The sequence below is a fragment of the Falco biarmicus genome, chromosome 6, assembly GCF_023638135.1.
Source record: "Falco biarmicus isolate bFalBia1 chromosome 6, bFalBia1.pri, whole genome shotgun sequence".
NCBI classification, from domain to species: Eukaryota; Metazoa; Chordata; class Aves; order Falconiformes; family Falconidae; genus Falco; species Falco biarmicus.
Genome location: NC_079293.1, coordinates 27,472,448 through 27,492,009, shown reverse-complemented (window position 1 = coordinate 27,492,009; position 19,562 = coordinate 27,472,448). Strand labels below are relative to the sequence as shown.

At 39.9% G+C, this 19,562-nt stretch overlaps 1 long non-coding RNA gene across 2 annotated transcripts in view; it reads left to right on the top strand.

Moving 5' to 3' along the window:
* Positions 1–298: 298 nt before the first annotated feature.
* Positions 299–19,562, top strand: part of LOC130151849 (uncharacterized) — a 73,917-nt gene continuing 54,653 nt past the window's right edge. For both annotated transcript variants that reach the window (XR_008822745.1, XR_008822744.1), the window contains exons 1-4: positions 299–567; positions 11,584–11,686; positions 13,444–13,498; positions 14,902–14,986. This is a non-coding gene — a long non-coding RNA (uncharacterized LOC130151849). The remainder of the gene's footprint in view (positions 568–11,583; positions 11,687–13,443; positions 13,499–14,901; positions 14,987–19,562) is intronic.

Below are 19,562 nucleotides of genomic sequence, written 5' to 3'. Positions count from 1 at the left end.
CTGTGGGGTATACAGAAGGGATGCAGTTGGTACATCCCGAAGTTTGAACGTCCTCTGTGATTTCCTAGTCTGTGCTTGCCTAAGAAAGGGGTTGTGTTTATGTCTCCTTATGACCCCAGATCCTCTGTATGGATTTGACTGTTCATGAGACTAAAAAAAGCTAAACTCCTGAACTCTTATTTAGAAATGGCTGTCCTGATGCAGAACATGGGAGCTCAGCTGTCTGTTTTAGGAAAGGAGGGATAAGGCAGTGGTTAGAGCAGTAACCTGGAACTTTTTTCTCCCTTTACAGGATGGATATATTTTGTGCTTGACCTTGGGCGCATCACACAGGCTGAGATCCAGAATATACTTACGTGCCTAAATCCCATTGTGGGATTTAGCCACCTGGATAGGAGAAAGGTTCAAATTTTCAAAAAAATCCTAAATCTTTCAAAGCTCCTTATCTGCAAAATGGACATAGAAGCTCATGGTTTTCTTCAGCAGGATATCATGAGAACAGATGCACCGCGTTTGTAACATACAAACTGCTCATCCTTGCCAAGCCAAACAGTGAATCAAAAGGAGGTAAGAGTGTATGCTATGCAGCTACCTGCCTCTTCTACTGATGTTTTAAAAATGTACCATTTTCTTGCAGGGTTTGGCAGAGAGGGAAGAGTGAAACAGTAAATTCCATCTTTGCATTTTGTCAATACAGCCTACCAAAGGTTTATGTAATGGTTTGTTTTTCTGTAATAGCTCAGCACCACCTTTCAGGGCCTTAACATCAGTATGGCTGAAAGAGTTAAGGCCATTAGCTGTGTACCATAAAAATACTTAGTATCTCACATCTTCAAAGCAATGTACAAATACTAACTAATTAATCTTCAAAATAGCCTTACCTCCACACCCCACAGTCAACCCTGATTAAAAAGTAAATATTCCTCTTGCACATGTAATCAAGACTCCGAGCTCTATGCTCTAAGAGGGTAATTGACTTGTGCCTCGTTTCTGATTTTGATAAACAATTCAGAGTGGTTCAAAGGATGCAGAGCCAGAGGGAAGGTCAGTAGCAGCACTGAGGTACAGAATGAGGAGTGCTTCCTCCCCAGACGTCGTCAATGTATTTCTGGACCTAGCTCTCTTTCCATATTGATGTGAGAGTGTTGATATTTGTGGTAAGAAATACTGTGTCTGACAAGCCTGAACAACAATGAGAAGAATGCGTGACTGTGATGGTACTTTTATATATTCTTTTAGGTACCTAAAATTTACGCTTGTCATTGCTCATATTTCATTGGTGTGCAGAAGTACACCGCAAGTCAGTTCACTTGCTTCAGTTCTTTCCTGAGAGTGGACCCATTACTGGATCCAGTGACAAAGTGTAATACTGAAACCAAATTGATGGTTAGTGCAATGTAAGGGGAAATTGCTGTACTTAAAAAAGATATGTATTTATTCATCTCAGATGAGGCGGTGTCTCTGAAAACCGACCCTAAGAACAGATAGATGGGAGATGCTTCACAACAATTGATTTGTGTCGTGCAGCTGAGACAGTGACATTTAAAATAAAAACACTTAGGTGACTTCTTATTGGAAACTGTTCTCGTCAGACCTTCATATTCATGGTGCTGCATCAGGTGAAACTGCTCAGCAGTCTGAAACTACCTGCTGCTGCACAGGTGAAACTCTTGCAAAAGCACTTGCTACTTTAAAATGTTTTGGTAGAATAGGGGTGTGCAAAATCCCATTGCAATAACTAGATATTTACACATGGAAACAGCTCAACAAATAAATGCTAATAAACACCAAAGATCAGGGAATGTGAATCTCAGACCTGCAGCCAGCACCAGGCTCACAGGCTCTGCAGGTAGCAGAAGGGAGGTCTGTGGCCCTGCAGATCAGTGCAGGGAAGGGAAGGAAGCGGCATCTACTGATCCGCTTGCTAGTCTGTGAGCTCAGCTGTGTGATCGAGGTATTGTGGTAAGTTGCTACAGTTGTGCTCACCCTTGATTTTAGAGCACGGGCACACTGACTGCTGAATCTTGTATGTATTACTGCAGATTCATGGTCATATCTTATCTGGCTGAGATCTGAGACTTAAAAGATGCGTTTTTCTTCTCGGTTGAGAACACAGTCCTCCTGAGTGAGTGCAAGAGGTCATTCTGTCTACTCACTTGCAACACATGGGTCATAATTCTTTTCTATTCAATGCTTTAAGGATAAACATTTCAGGTGCTGAAGTGTATTACTGCTGGGGATCAGAGGTTATTGATGTGTGTGAAGTTAAAAAACGTCTGAAGGCAGGGAGTTGAAATTTGTGTAGATGAGTTGGCAGGGATGGGTATCTGCATCAAGAGATGAAATGTACTTTTATATCCGGCAAGTTTAGGCAATAGTTCCATTGTGAGCATGGTATTTGGTCTTCTGAGTACTGAAGTTGGGACTTTGAGTTACCATTGGAGTACTTGTATCGGTAAAATGCCATGTACCAGCCAGCCCAATAGTGTGCTGATTCTCTGGATGCATAAACGTCATGTAAATCTTCTTCACAGACCAGAATTTTAAACATCACAGAGTAGTTCTAGTAATGAATAATACTTATAAAAAAGCCAATAAATTGGAGCACAATAAAGTATTAAAATATGCTGTCTGAAGTTTGGGTGTGGTTGGTTAACAGAGTAAAAAATAATGGATTTTCACTGTGCACAAATTGAGTTCAGTTTGCAAGATATTCCCGGTCCTGCTTTTGAATATTAAAAATTCAGTATTTGTCACAAAACCTCTTCAGCTCAGTTCAACACACCTGGGTGCATGCCACAACGGGATTATCTCTGATCTAATCACTAGGGAAAGTGGTCTTTTCAGGTCAGGACTGAGGTCATGGTTAGATTGTAGATAGAAAATTATGCCTCCTCTCTCTGAAGCGTGCTTATTTACAGTATCAGGTGGTGTTCACTCATGTCTCCTCATTTCATCATTGAAATGCTAATACTCATTCATCAGTGTCACTGATACTCTGTGTGTGTGGGAGTATGTTTTATATTCTCAAATAGGTGGTCTGGCATTGCAGTATCATTTTCAAAGGTAGACCTTCCTTAATACGTTTAGGTGGCTCTATGTATGTATTTAGGTCAATGGCTTCAATAGATACAAAGTTTTCATCCTAATAATAATATTGGGCCTTTGTATTTTGCTTGTTGTTAGTAAAGCCATGAAGCACATGTGTAAGGGTTTAAGCAATTGTAAAACATAAATCATTATCTTTGTGTTGAAATATGAAATGTTCAGATATCATGAAGCTCCACATACCAAGGATGCTCCAACAGTACAAATTCATTGCTTGCCTGCTATGCTTTCTGGTGTATATCATACCATAGCCGTATCAGCCAATAATTGATTAAAATGCATATATTTAACAAGGTCAGCATTCTTCTTAGAAATGAGATGAATATTTTGAGATGAAATACTGGAAACAAGGTGAAATCCAGCTGACGGCAATAGCTGTAAAATCTTTTGATCCTTTCTGTCTCTGTGTTATCATTTTCCTGGATCTCTTTTGGTATAGCTATATCCAGAGGCTCTGTCTCTCCCAGCTCCTCCTATTCCTCCAGCCTATTATATTAAAAGTAGCTCAGCTTTTGGAAGTCCTATAGTATCAGCTTGGTGATTCTTACCTCAGGATTTAAAAACCTGTAGCAAATGTTAGAGCCAAACTGGATGCAATATGGAGACAGAAGGAGATCAAAACAGGTTTTAGTGCTTTTATTCCACTGGCCTACTCATCTGCATGTAGAAAGTAACTGATTTGCATTGGTATTTCAAGATCTTGAGACATGGTGCATGGCTCAAATTATGTTACATTCCAAGATGTCATGTGAGATTAATCACTAATCTCATGTAGAGGGACATGTCTACAGCAGTGGGCAGTTCCAGGGAAAATGGAAGCTGGCTGTATAGATAATGACAAAAGTTTTAATAACTGTGGCTAAAAATAGTAAAGATACAGGAAGAACAGGGACCTCTGCAACCATGGCCATGAAAATGGGAGAAAAACAAGTAGGTAGAGGATGTGGAAGAACATAAATCAGTGCACTGTAACTGCTCAAAGTCTACGCTCATTTTCTAGACACGTTTAGCAGACATCAAAGAGAAATAAGCACTGCTAGGGCATGATCTGTGTCACCCTAAGTTTGACATCTGAGTTCATGTTAGTGAAGCTTCTCTTCCTCTCTGTTGACTAGCAGATGGAAGTCTAGTCTGCTAAGTCAGGCACAGACACACACTTTATAGATAGTCAGAAACAGGTGAGGTGATCTGCGTCCTGATCATGCTGGAGACACACTGCATGGTTTTCATCCATTGCACAACATCTCACTGTGATCGGAGGGTCTGAAAGAGCTGTTTTGTGCTGGTAGATAAAAAAGGAGAGAAACCCTCGACAAAAGGCCAGGTGGATTTTCACGGTATCTGGAACACAGCAACATGAATTTCCCAACAAACAGTGCAGTTTATTCTGTTTCTATTGACATCAAAGAGATTTTGCTACTGCATCTGGTGAGGGAGGGGACAGAGCTGGGCCCAGCTTTTCCATTTTGGAGCCCTTATTAACCTCATTTCAGAGCAGGTGAAGAGCAGAATGCAGATGTTGCTGGTGAAATAAAGCCTAGATTAAATAGTGCACATGTATCTTTGCATTAGTCCTGCTCACATATGCTTCAGGGATAATGTGTGTGTTGAACTCTGTGTTTTTTCTTGGGCACAAACCAGCAATGCGACTCTCATGTCTTCTTTGGATACCATGCACACCTAATGAGAAAACATCATCCAGTTTTGTCTTCCAAATCAGAAACGATATTTTTTAAAGCTGGCAGAAAAATATGTTCTTGGTTTGTGAGTGTACAATAGTTTGAAAGGTATTTGATAACCGGAGACTTGTTTTTCTCCCTTCCCCATTCTCTAGTTTCTGTAATTGATTTTCTGCTCACATGTAGCTTGGGCTCATCTGCACCAATGTCAGCAGTAAGCACTTAGAGCAGCACGGCTGCAGTGCCACTGAAAGCCTTCCTGGGGCTCATTCCTGACATCGCAACAATGCAATGCACTGAGGTGGGAGCTGCTGGCATTTCAAAGGTGCTCAATTGCCTTAATTTTCATCGTCTGTGATCATTTGCTTAAAAAAAAAGAAGAAATAAGTCCAAACCATTCTATTTTGCAGTAGGAAAATCTTTTCCAAGTCAAGCCATATGTTCCTGGGGTACTTGGATTAGTAGCTAGCCCTCTCTTTGTTTATAGACACACATACAGCTGGTATGAATCTCTCTCTGCATTTAACACTATTGCTGCTTAAATAGTATTCCAAAGGACAGCTCTGTAATCTGGCAGTACAGTTTGCTTTGTGTTTAAGAATGGGGAAGAGTACCTGTGCTCTACTAGAATATCTCCTGAATATTGTCAAGGATAATCTCTTTAAAGATACCTTTATTGTACAAGGCAAAAATCCATCAAGTTTTATAGTCAAAGAGTTTTGAATCCAATGGGCACACAGATCCAAACCCTACTAAAGAGGATGATTCTTCTGTACACAGTAGGCAGCGGGATGTGGAATGATTTGTCGCAATATATTTTTTAGGTTGAATTTGGTAAGATTGACAACTATAATAGGCTAAGCAAACCTGCGCTCTGAAAAGAGTACTCTGTGCTCCTCATATATGAAGCTGTAGCCAGCTAGTGTATTCTAAAACGGTGCATTCCTTTTCCCATCTTTTATACAACCACTGCATGACAAATGCTTGCACACCACAGAAATGAGGACCATTTAAATATTTAGCTACCTTATACTTTTTGGTGTTTCTCTGCCTGAAGGCGTACATGTCCAGAGACATGTCTTCTTTTTCACCACCCAGTTAGTACCTTCCTCTGCACTCAGTTACTGAGCTGGAGAAACAACTATTGGTACAGCTGCTTGACTTTAAGCTTGTGATTCATTATACAGAACAGAAATTGCAGGCACAGTAAAATACAATGTGGGTCTTAGGCCCACTGAATGGTTTGTTGGGGCCATTGTATGTGCTGGAGAGGAGAACAGCAGGTGTAAAACTCAGAGGAGGATAAATGTGCCTTGCTCCCAGACCATTCAGGTGTTGTGTGCATCTACCCCATTTGCAAACACATCAAGAACGGTTTGATATCTCTGGAGACCATTTGGACTGTGCACTTCCCAGAGGGATCGGCAGGCAAAGGAGCCTCTCTAGCATTCACACCGCTTAATGATGGCCCAGCATCCCAGCCCCAAACTGGGCACAGTGTGGCATAGCAGGTATGTGTGGGACACGTGAACTGACACGTTCCCTACCATGTTACCCCAAGGCTGTGGCCCACTGCACTGGAAGCAACCTGGGATCTCTTTGCCTTTTTAAAGTCTAGGACTTTTTATAGTTGTGTGGAAGGGTGAAGGCAGAGCTAATGATAGGTGTTTAAGAAACAGTAAGATGTGGTGTGCTGGTAAGCAAAAATTTTAACCTGACATGCTTATTTCATGTAGAGGCACCAAAGACTGCGAGGGAGGGTTAAAACATCAAAAACTGTTATTTCCCACTGGAAAAGGAAAAAACAACAGTGAGTGAAACATACTTCTCAGTGTGAAGCTTTTCATTAAGAGATTGGTGTGGTGTGATATGAAAGAAGAAATCAGAGTTTGCACTGTTTTCCTAACAAATAAGAAGATTTTTTTGATGCTGAGGCACTGCAACTCGATTTCCCTCTGTAAAAGTCAAGGTTTGATTATAGTTCCTGCATTATTATTTATAGTTTAGCAGTTATACATGCCATGTCCTTGGCTGTGGCATTGCAGTTTGCACCATCTATGTCTGCTTCCTAAATTTATTGATCTCATTAGAAGATAAAAATGACAAAGATAGCTCATAATACTTCTGAGAAATGTAAAACCATTAGCAGGTCATTGTCAAAGTTATAACATGTCCTTTTAAGCTGCTTAGCAAACTGGTGGCAGCCTATGATACAGGGATTAACCTGTGCCAGGAGTGACTGAGTGGATCGCAGTGGATGGTTAATATTCAGCCTGCCTACAAAGCTTTGAAGCTGCCTCACAAAACGATACGATGAAGCGATAACCACAAATGCATTAAAAACAAAGGGAACAGAAGTTTTCTCTTCCTGTCCTTTATCTTGGTCTCTGACATACAAGAAGCAGAATGGGTGTTAAGAGCTTTGGTCGGAAAGCAGAGTTGCTTTTTTTAAGCTGGGTTTTGCTCCCCCAGGCCAAGGTGCCTCTCGGGCTTTGCTCTCTTGAGTGCAGGCTGACCTTGGCTGAGACCCTGCGCCAGCTTTTCCTGAGGTGGCACCTTGAAGATGCTCTCCCAGAGCCATGTTTAGATGTGTAGTTTTAATAATGAGTATTTCAGATGCACGGTGCGCAGCTGTATTTTGAAGCCAGCATTTGTTGCCCCAGGCGTAGCCCATTCCATACTGCCCAGTGCATCCACCAGTGCAGTGGGCATAGCAAGGCTTCCTACTTTTCTACAGGAGAGCTATACATCTGCATTGTTATTATTGTTTACATTTCCTCCCTTAAAGAAATGGCTGCCCACACTGACTAATTGCATTATTGCTTACTGGACTGTTTGTGCTTACAGAGAACATGGTTAAACTGGGCAGACCACATACTGCTGTATAAGATTTGGGCCAGGGCCCAGGTTTTCTGCATTGATTCTCAGGGACAAGAGCAGGATAAGTGGTTAAGGAGAGGAGGATGTGGGCAGAAAGACTGGTACCTAATGGCTGCCTTCAGTATCTTGCCTGACACCTCACTCACAGTGGAAGGCATAGCATTAGCATGGTTCAGGCACAGTTGCTGCCAAATCCCTTTACGGGTCAGTTGGACATACACGGGTGGGCTCTGCCAAGAGAAGCAAGAAGGAGAAGAGAGAAAGGATAGAAATCCAAGCTCCGGTTTGCTGTTGTTGAGCATCACGTGACCCGATTTACACCAACGCATAATTCTCCTTTAGGAGCATTTAATATGCACATTCCAGTAACAAGTAAACAAGCGTTAGGGCAATGATGAATTAGCCTAGACAACAGTTTACAGATTACGACAGGAGAGAATGAGGATAATAACGTTATTAATCATTGCAGTTATTAATTCCTTTTTTAACCTGTTAATGACTATTTGCTTATTTTATCTGTTGGGAAGTCAGAATTACCAGGAAGGGGACCCTTGAGCACTGGCACACAAACTTCTCCCAACAAAACTTGGCCCTGTTTTCTTTCTCTATGTACATAGTAGTGATGTTAATTTGAGGCAACTGTACAGTCTTGGCTAGACCACACATCTATAGACTGTAATACTACTATATTGTCTAGCTCACCAAGGTGGTTTTGGGTTAATTGGTGAATTTCAAATACTCAGAATGCTTCACAACCATGCTGTATAATTTTTAATGTGTATAAGCATTCTCAACCATTAATTGTTCTATCATTGTAGTCTGGTCTGCTAGCATTTGATTGTAATAGAAATATTATTTTCTACTTGATTTAGCAAAACAGTCTTTAATGGTTAAAGAGATATTTTCCCAGTCACAGATCTTGTAAATGCTGTTATGGGATGCAGTCAATAAAGAATGAAAAAATTCTAATATCATTAATAAAATCATGTGAGGAAAGCTGATTCAATTTTTTTCCTAGAGAATTCTGAGCTCTTTAACAAAATTGTTTGATTCTAATTCAGCTTGGAAAAAACCCAAAACATACTAACATAGTAAAATTTAAATTAACCTGTTAAAGACTAAGTTCTAGAGACTCTGGCTCTGAAGGTCTTTGCCTTGTTCTCACCTCCAGCCACTGGATAGAGAAAATTCCTCAATTTCTGTCCTGAGAGCAACCTCCCAGCCTGGCTTAGTTGGGACCATGCAAAAAGCTGATGGCCACTGCTTTTAATACCATTCCCATGATTAGTGCTCCAGAGCTACGGCTGTTTCCCATGGATTTCTATCCCAGAATCCTGTAATCCTTTTGCTGAATGTCCTTACTTCTGAAGGATTAAGGCGTACTCGAAAGGTTGCAGAAAAGAACAGCAAGAACAATTGAAAGTCTGAAAATCCTGCCTGACATTGAAAGATTAAAGAAGCTCAGTGTACTTAGATTATCTGAGAGAAGGTTAAGAGGTGACTTGATCATGGTCTTAAAGTCCCAAGTTGAGAAACAGTTTTCCAATACACAGGGAATCTCCAATTTAGCAGACAAAGCCATAGCAAGATCCAGTGATTGAATGCTTAAGCTGGACAAGTTCACACAGGATATAGCAAGTATGAGACTGTAGCAGCTACAGCAGTTTTTTTAGGGTGCTGGTGGACTCTCAATATTTAAGATTTTAAAACATATCTTTACTGAAAGCTCTTCTACCTTGGCCAGAAATTATAGGGTTGGTGCAGAAGTGCCTGGGTGAAATGCTATGGTATGTCTTGTCCCCAAGGGCAACCTATACAATCATAATTTCAGAATAAATTAATTCTTTCATAATGAATACTCCTTACTGCTACATAAAATGGGCCCATATAACATACTATCATTTGAAGTTTTCTAGCCTTAATGTCAATATTCAGAAGTTCATCAAAACTGTTCTGTACCTCTGTGTGCTTAGCCCAAAGAAAAGGAAAGCTAGTTAATATAAAAAAGTATTTTTAGCTTTTCTGAAAGCTTTTTATGCCAATCCCTAAAAAGAAACAAGAATTTTCTCAAAAAATGCAAATGCTCTGTCTAGAAGCAAGAGTATCATTTTCAGTTTTAACTGCTTCATCATTATGTATCACTCCCTATGTATAGTAAGTGCTGCATGACAGTTGTTTCTAAGAGACAATCAGGGACTTTTCCAATAACTACATAATTATATTTCATAATACATGGATTTGTGAGGCATGGGGTTTTATGTGTTCAAAGCACTTAGCAGTCATTAACTAATGCTCACAGTACCTCTGTGGAACAGGTAAGATAGTATTATAAAGTCAGATGGTCCTCAAGACCACACAAAACATTGCTAGGAGAGAAAGGAACGGAGCTTGGTACCTTCGGATTTCCAAATTGCAGGTTCAAGTCTCCAATCCAAAACATTGTATTAACTATGTAACTATAGGAACGCCGTTTTTAGTATTATGTCCTAATACTCTATCTCTTGCAATGATTTTGTTGGCCTCCTACACTAATGCAAAGAGTAGTGCTGTGACACTACTTAATTTGTCAAGATCAGCAAGATTATCCTCTGTAGTTCTTACAAGGGCTTGACCTTACTTATTGGGCTAGTCCTACTGAAATTAAATCACTGCATGAAAAGTATGTTTCATTGAAAGTAACTGTGAGGAAGATGTGGTCCTGCTTATTTTCAAAGTTTGCCTTTATGTTATGGATCAATGGCATTATGATATGGTGGTAACGTCCACAGAGCAGCAGGGGCTAAGTGCTTGCTATGCCAAGCACAGCCCTTGCTGTTAAAAGAGTGCTTTATAAAAGGGACTACTTGAGTAACCAATACCAGGCCAGCACAAATAAAATGTATGAAAGGTCCTCTAAACTATTTAGAGTCTGTTCTGTCCATTTTGTGTGCAGAAGGAAAGTATACATGTCTGCTGTAGAAGAATATCCTTTCAGAAAGGGATTGCTTTGGCCATGGGGCCCAACACCTACCCACAGCCTTTCTTCCTACCCCTTGACCCTACGTGTCTGGCAGAAGCATCTTGAAGTCACGTGTAGGTGCTGTGATGGCAATGCAGAGTCCAACCAATTAACCCTTATTCATGAATAAATCTCATGCATGCCAGACTTGAAGGAGGAACTGATAGTCACCTATGTCATCCAGAAACATTCCAGCGCCATGTTGTGCTTTCTTACTATATTTTCCATGAATTTGTGAAAGCAGGGCAAATGTGAAGGAGCTAGTTGTGGTAGAAAAGCGGTGGAAGGAAATTATATGTTCTAGACGTGACTTGCAGTCTGGATTTATTTTGCCCTCAGTTTTGGGCACTGTCAGGCATGGCTTCTGGACTTCCTTGCTCCTAGGGGTTGTCACTGTACCTTGATGATTCAGTAGAAGACTACTGGGTAATGGACAAAGGGGGAAATGGGAGGATTGCCATACTGTCACTTCACAGACTATCACGAATATCTACCAGTTTATTTCAAAAATGGATGCCGGGATGAATAACCTCATACCAGGCCTTCTGAGTTTGCGTTTTGACCACTTCTGATGGAATCTAATCCAATAACCTGAGAAAATACAAATTCTACCAGGCTGCTGGTATGTGTTTTGAATTAGGAAAGGAAAAATCTCCCCCTCCCCCAAAGACAAAGTTTCCTTTCCTCTTTTTGGTTTCTGGCACAAGACATGCAAATGTGGGAGGGAGAAAATATCCCACTCAAAAGAAGAGAGTCTTGGGAAGTCAGCAATATATAAAAAAAAAAAGTTTCTTGAAGAAAAATAAAACCACCCACCAATGCAAACTCAATGTTTCACTACAAAATTAAAAGTAAGGTACAGAGAAGACAGCAGTTACAGATCTGTTCCTTTCATGTTTTCAACTCACCTCATTCCAGGTAACTTCTGGTCAGCAACTTCCATACCACCTAGGCTCATCTCAAAGACTTAAGATGTGAAGAGAAAAAGCACCACCAGTTTTGCAGAATATGATCCTGGCAGGTGGGTGGATCAAGGACCTTTATAAGCAATGATCTACAGAGCATAACCAGATCATTAACTTTGCTGTAAATGAAGCAAGTTATTCTTGTGAGAAACAGAATCATGATACTGGAAAACACAAAGCAATTATCTGGTAAGATATGTGCATCCTCTGCATTTTTCAAATGCTTATTTAAAGTGAATCTATATGATGGTATTACTGTATGACTTGCCAGTGCAGCTTACTGACCATACAATGCCCCAAAAGGAATCTGACCATTTGCAAAAATCAATAGTGACCAGCAGTCAGCAGTTGAAATGGGCTGGAGAATGTCCATTCCCTTCAAACAGGTATACAAACACTTCCTATAGAGGCAGAATAGGAAATGAAGGAAGAACTTCAACATTTCTAAAAATGTACATCTAAATTATCTGTTAAACTACTCTTAGTAGCATTTGGACCCCAGATATTAGCTTTCTTCTGAACTCCAAAGTTACACAACTCAGAAAAAAAGAGCACAACAATTGAAAGTAGTGGCAGGAGAACTGAGGTTTTCTGCCTATGTTTTGCAGCTATTTTTGAAGGGGAAGGTAGGGTCTGAATTTGGAAGCTCCATCATTGAAATCTGGGGCCATGGTGCATACTGAGAAATGGTATCTAGCCAGAGAGCCCTGCTCATAGGGAAGGAAATAAGACAAATACATACAACTGCTATTAGTCACCACCATGGCATCATTTCCAAGTGTAAGCACTTTGGGTTTGGAGGTGTTAAGAATATTGTATTTTCAGAAGAAGCAGATGCCTTTGTGGAAAGCTGACAGTAGCCCCATACAAAAACCTTTCCAGAGCTATTAATGAGAAGTAAAGTTTAATGAAGTGTTTTCAGCCAAAAGATTTTTTTTAAACTTCATACCCTAACATGCTGTTCCTTAGTTTTGTGGTGCAGGATATTTGAGGAAGACCCTTTATTTTGTGAACCATATGTCACAGGTACCACAAGAAGTACCAATAATCAAACTGTGCAGAACTGCCAGTATGTCATCATAACAGACTGATTTCTAGTATTTATTTAATCCCTTTTTCCTGGTTCTCTGCTTCTCTGTAAGGACTAACTAAAAGCCTACGAATAAATGGTCAGCTTTTCCAGTAGAAACTCATCAGTGAAGTCCCTCAAAGATATATGCTGTTAGTAGAAGACCTGGCAAATGAAATATTGAAGTAAAGTAGCTTACAAATAATACAAAGCTATTAGGAGAAATTTGCAGAGGAATATGATGGTACTGACTGACAGTGACAAAACGTCAGATACAATTCAGTGGTAATAGGTGTAAAGTGGTGCTAGCATTAGATACATGGTAATGGCTGTGGCTCTCAGCACTCAAAAGAAATCTTAGAGTTCTCTGAAAACATCAGCCCAGGACTCAACACAGATGAGGGCAAGAAAGGTGGTCAAATGTGTGGAACAGCTTCTGCAGACAGAGAGATGAAACAGGCAAGGGGATTTCGGTGTGAAAGGAGGAGGTGATGGAAATCCCTGAGATCGTGATAGGGGAGGGGAAGGTGAATAAAGAATGATTCTTTAACATTTCTCACAACACTGGAACTAGAAGGCATCAAATGTAAGCTACTGGATGGTGGTTTGGAACAAATACGCAGTGTGTAGTTAAGACTGTGAATTCACGAGCGCAAGAAAAAGCTTAGACCTGCACAGAAAGTTATTAAAACAACTTCATGGAATAAAAATCTATTAAGAGCTATTAAAATATCTTCTTACCAGAGAGTCCCTGGCAACACATCATGAAGGGATGAGTGAGCGAACTGAGAAACTGTGAGTATGTATTTGCCCTGTTCTTTTACTCTTCCTTAGCTCCATTGCTGGAAATGAGACAAAAGGCTGTAAGGACCTTTGGTCTCATGCAGCAAAACTGTTCCCGTGTTGAAGGGTACTTTCAGATATTCTGTTTTGTAATTGATATGATATGTGAAGTGTACGTGTGAATGTGTGTGGTAGCTGGTGGCAGTTGCTGTGACCACAGTGGGATGTTCAGAGCAGGGCCACTTGCTTCCCAGTCACAACTTCCTCATTGCGTCCTTTGGTGCTAATGAACCTGAGAAGAGGGAGGGGAATTCAGAGTTTCTGTGTCTTTTACTCAATTCCAGTAAAATTATGCTAAGAAATGGCAAAACTTATTTCTGTGAAATGGTGATGCTAGTGTTTTGTGGCTTGGCTTTTTTTATGTGTGTGCCCTTATTTAATTTAACCAGGCAGTCAAATTTCAATAATCCCCATCACTTTTCAACTCACTGTTTTATGTTTATTCACGTTCTCCTGATTGTACCACTGACCAGTTCCCTCTCCTTAATGTGTTGATACCAATGCTCAGGGATGGTATAAAAAAATTGGAGGGAAACACGGTCATTTACTCCCTCTTGTCTTGTTTGTTTGCTTCAGAAGTACTTGCACTGGCACAAATAGACTTTCCTTGTGCATGGAAAGAGATAAGGTTGGGGTTTTCTGTTTTATTTGTTCTGTACCATACATACTTTCCCCACCCACTCCCTCCCTCACTTCTATACATGCTCACACACAGATGTACTTGTATACTAGCAGGTTTCAGAGAATTTCACTCAGCTGAGGAGAATGTGACCAATGTCTGGGATAAAATGTTTATATTTTCAGCATCACGAGTCATTTCCACCAATCTTACCATCACAGGTGGGTGTTTCTGGGAAGGGTGCTAAAGCACCTATCACTCAGCACTTAGGACACTGAAATAGCGTTAGTGAAAGTAGTGCTATGAAGAGCTGGGGTGCACTATGTTGTCACAAACTAATTGCTGCCCTCCCAGTTTAGCTCCATTTTCAGAAGCAGAGGAGGGATTTAGCTAACAGGTGATGCAGTTGTGTGTGTCTTTCTTGAAAATGTCAGTGTGGCTCATAGTTCTGCCTCATTGCCGTATCTTTGACTACTACTTCTCATACAGGAAGCTGCACGTAGATGGTTCGAGTGATTTTATGAATAGAGGGATTTTTCTGAACCTGCTGCATTTTGCTCAAGTGCTCTCCCTAAGCTAGGTGTCTCTGAAGATAGACGAGTGCATCTGCAAGTTTCAAGATGTGCAGTTTCTGTGGGTGGGGTGGGATGAGTGTGGTGTGGTGAAAGAAGAGAAGAAGAAACGGTCTCCAGTGTCAATAAAATTTCTGGCTCCTCACATCACTATCTGTTCTCTTACAGGTTCTGCTTTTTAAACACTGACCTCAAGAGAAGCTATGCAGGCTGAAAGGGTTATTATACGACTGGACACCTTGAGTCACCTGGGGTAAATTACTACAGTCTCTCAGTTATTAGTTAAGTCCTTGTGTTCTGGTGAAATCAGTGGAGCTTGAGTTCACTGGTGTAGTATCTGAGCCATCAAGTTTAATGAATCGTTACAAATAATTTAATCTGCACTTGCAGGTGCTATTAAAACATTTATTTATTTTTTTTTTTACCAAGAGCTTCTTTTTACCTAGGAAGAGAAATCTTTCTCAGTCACAAAGGTTTAAATGGAGTAGTGGTATAGGTTTTGTTCATTAGAAAGCCTGATGCTGAACTGAATATTCCCTTCTGCTAAACTTACCTCCTCCAGAATTTAAATCTTTAAGTTGCAGGGGATAAAACATAAGGCCCTGGTTAATTGCAAATAAATAGTGCCAGAAATATGTACAGATGGTACCTGAAGTTCACTGCTGAAGACTATCCAGTAAACTATTTATAATTTGCACGACATGTATGTACAGGAAGCAGGAGAAAAACTTTTTTGTGGTTTCTCACACTTGTAAAAAAACAAAACAACAAAAAAAGAAATCATAAATGAACATGCTTGGTCTGTGAAACTTCTTTTTTGGGAAAACAACAACCTGTATTTCTATTTATTTACCTTAATTAAATTAATTAATTTAACAACTCTGAAGATTTCGGCATTTTCCAGGATACAGGTATAAATATCTGGCGAGTAGAGTTGTGTATATTAAACTACATCTACTTAGCTAGTAAATATTTTGCTGCATTAGTTTGCTCATTCCCAAGCAATCAGTTGTGAACTCCAGTGTTGTAACGGGTCCACAGGGAACATTTGTGCTTTGGTTGGCACTTAGATTAAATTCATCAAATGATTTTTTTCCCCCCTTCAAGGCTGACATTTCAGAATGTTTTTTTTAAAAGGTTGTGTGCCAACTGCCGAAGTCAATTAATTAAATGGTAAATCTGAAATTTGTAGGGGAAGACTATCATTCCATTTTGCTGTGCGACCTTGGAAAAATGAACATTTAATCCACAAAACACATGGCTTACTAGAAGGTCCTGATCTGCTTGCATTGAAAGTAAAAACAAAACTCCCAGAGATTTTTTGTGAGATTAGGGATTACCTCAAGGATGGCGTTTTGCCCTGCATTTTCCTTCTGCTTTTGATACTTGGTGGTAATGAGAATATCCTTTGAGGTCCTGCTATTCTTGATAGTTCAAAGGATTCAGCACATAGTAGAAGGGAAATGTGCAAATGTGTGGCCTCACTTTCTGTATATTTGGGGGTACCCCAGACAAAGGCACGATGTGCAGTCCCAGAATCTGATTCCTATGCTGGCCAAAGAACTTAATCTCAGATCCATAAAGGAGATCATAGAGGCAAAATTCAATAAACACAAGCAGATGGTGATCCTATTCTAAGATAGCATAGGCACGACAAATCTCTCCCCAAAACACACAGTTCCCAAGGAGTGTACATGCCTTCAATGGCTGCAAAGGCAGCCTGGTTTCAAAGATTAGGCTGGACTTTAGTCCGCTGTCTACTACTCCCCACCTCACTTTTTGTACATTTTACTGAACTAATACTGTATTTGAAGCTTTACCAGCATAAGGCGCTTGGAAATGACTGCAGTGCACTGATTGTTCTTCAGCTGTTAGTTTTCCTGTTGTTACTTTTATATTTGTTTTGTGTTTGTTTGTTTACCCTGCCTTAAGTCTGTGGTGTGAATAAAGACCCTGTATGTGGGGCCGCAAACATGCAGGGAATGGAAGGACAGCCCAAAGGCAGTATAAAAGACAGTAGAAACAGTGAATAGGCCAGGTGGGCTGGGGAAGACAAGATAGGTGACATAGTACTTTTCTCCCTTTGCCAACTGAAATTCTTTGATTCTGTGTTTTGCTACAATTTCAAGTTCAGGACTTGTACCTAATCTGTGGCCTGGCTGTTCCCTGTTTGTTTCGTGAAAGTAGGTGTTTGTTTCTTTGGGAAGAGAAAAGCTGCCTAAAGAGAGTTGTTTCCTACATAATTAGAAATTTATTAGGATTTATTCTCTAATTTAACAACTAGGCATGAGAGGAGCTTGAGGAAAGGCACTGATCAGCCATCTGTAGTAGGGAGAAGTGGTAAAAACTGCTTGTGCCAAGGGTGTTTCCAAAATACCTTCCTTGTAGGAATGTAGGTGCTATATATTAAGATATAGGAACTAATTCTTCTCAGGATTCAAAATCTCGTACCTTCTCATACCCCTTTGCTTTATAGAATGAACAGAGCAGCAGTTCTTTCTTTCAAAGCCCTGTAGCACAATTCTTAGGACATGTTTATTTCTCCACCACGTCTTTAAAATTGTCCTGCCTGTTCAGATATAAGATATCTTGCAGTAAGGACATCTCATAATTTCTTGCTGAAATGGTTCCTCCTTGTGAAAGAGGCCTGCAGCTGTGATGGCCCAGGGAGACTGAGTCACCAAAGTGTGAGCAGAAGTGGGAGAACTTCAGCCCTGCTTTTCTGAGCCACTGTTACTATATTTAATTTGAGGGATGTTTGATGTAAAACATTAGCAAGAATGCCTCCAAGAACGAGGTAAACGAAGGATGCCAAGCTGTGGATAATGCTGGAAGTCAAAGCTACTTTGGATTCCTAGCTTCTTCATACTGTAAAAATTGGTGTTTCTATGTATGCCTAGAAGGAGAATCCCTGAGAGGATCTGGGAAAATATAAACACTTGAAGGACTTCAGATGATGCCAAGGCTAAGCAATAGATGGGCAGAAGTTTAGAATATTGAATTTTGGTTTAAATCCTATCTGAAGACCAAAAGTGTTGGGTGAGTCTAAAACTCAGCTGATGTGTGTTTAAAATTCCTTCCTGTGGGATGGATGTGTTGATATTTATCTCAGGGGAATTTTGGGCAGAGATATGTGTCAAGTGCTCACTTATTACAGTAATAACTGTACCATATATGGACTTAGACAGATAGAAAAGGTGTTTTAAATGGCTTGTAAAATTTGGCAGAAAACAACTTTCACAAGTGTTTCTAGATGATCACTAGATTACCGAGTTTCCCTTAAGTGGTGTTGGGTGCTTATCTATATTGTTTCTGTGCAAAACGCCTGTTGTCTCCCTGTGAGATGTGAATCCAGTTTTCCAAGACATCATTAAACATGAAAGAACTAAACATCCTAATTTTTTTCCCTAAAGTTTTATCTCAGCATTGTCTTCATCAGTAGCCTTGTCTGCAGGAAGTGTAAAGTTTCCTGCTATGATTGTTTGACTGCTGCCAATTATCAGATAGGCTTTTGGCAGCTTTCCCCTCAACCTGCTGATTAGCTAATGTGTGGTTACTAATACAATATGGGAAACTGGTGTAAACGAGGAAGCAAAAGATTTATTAATTTCATGTGCTAAATACTGTTTGTAATATAATTATCAATACTGTGAAAAGAAATCCTGGCTTAAGAAATAGCCAGGTTTCTATGTCTTTTGTGAAATGAGGCACAAAAATTTTGTGCAGTAAACAGGTATATTTTCCCCTTGGCACACACACATAATTTTCATTAGATTCATAGATTTTAAAGGCAGAAGAGGGACCATTAGAGCATCTAGTCTAACTACCTGTAAAACGCAGGCCACAGAGTTTTATCCAGCTACCTGCATCAGAGTTAATAGAAAACAGGAGCCAAATCCTGAGCTGGATGTACAGCACTGTTACTCCACCAACCTGGAATAATGGTGGTTTATACCAGCTGAGAATTTGGCAGTAGACTTGTCAGACAATGGATTCTTTTTGCATAAACCTAAATGAAAATGGTCACATATATTTTAATAGCAGTGTTGAAAGATCCTTCTTTTTTCGAAAATTTTTTTTTCCAAAAACACAAATTTTTGAAAAGTGTTTTAACCTTTAGAAGAAAATGTGTTTTTTTCCTAAACCTTTCTGGGATGATTGTGTTCCCCGTTGTAATCTAAAATCGTCCCTTCACTGGATCTCCTGAAGAAAAGGCATAAAGTTAGCAGGAAAAAAAATGTTTCTCTTTAAATTGAAACCTGTGCCAAGATTCTTATTTGTAATTAATTCATGCCCTAGGATTTTAGTGGGGGAAGGAAGAACTAAATGATGTAGTAAACCCCTGAATATTCTCATAACCAAGAACATGAACTCAAAAGTTCAAAGACTAAAAGTCTCAAGAGCTAAAATGTAGTCTGTGGTTTCTTTCATTAAGTTCTATATTTGGCAAAACAAGATGTCTCATCACTCTTTTGTAGCCATCTGTACATGTGTGTGGATGATGTTATTATATTTATAGCAGATAGAGCCTTATCATTTAGCTACAGACAGAATTCTACCTGCTCAGAGCTACAGGGTTTAAGAATGCACTCAGACAATATTGACATAGCCAACTCCATAACATCCTGCAATCTGCACAGAAATGAAGACTTTGTGCACACCAAAGCTGAACAAAAAACTTCCTTCCTGCTCCCCTAACCCAAGAGACTGTTTAAAGGAAAATACCAGTGTGGGGAGAATATCCTTCAGATTCCCAGTTATTTTCTGTCAGTTCTAACACAGGAGAAGGTGGCAAAGACTTGAAGAATACAAAACATGTAGAATATATA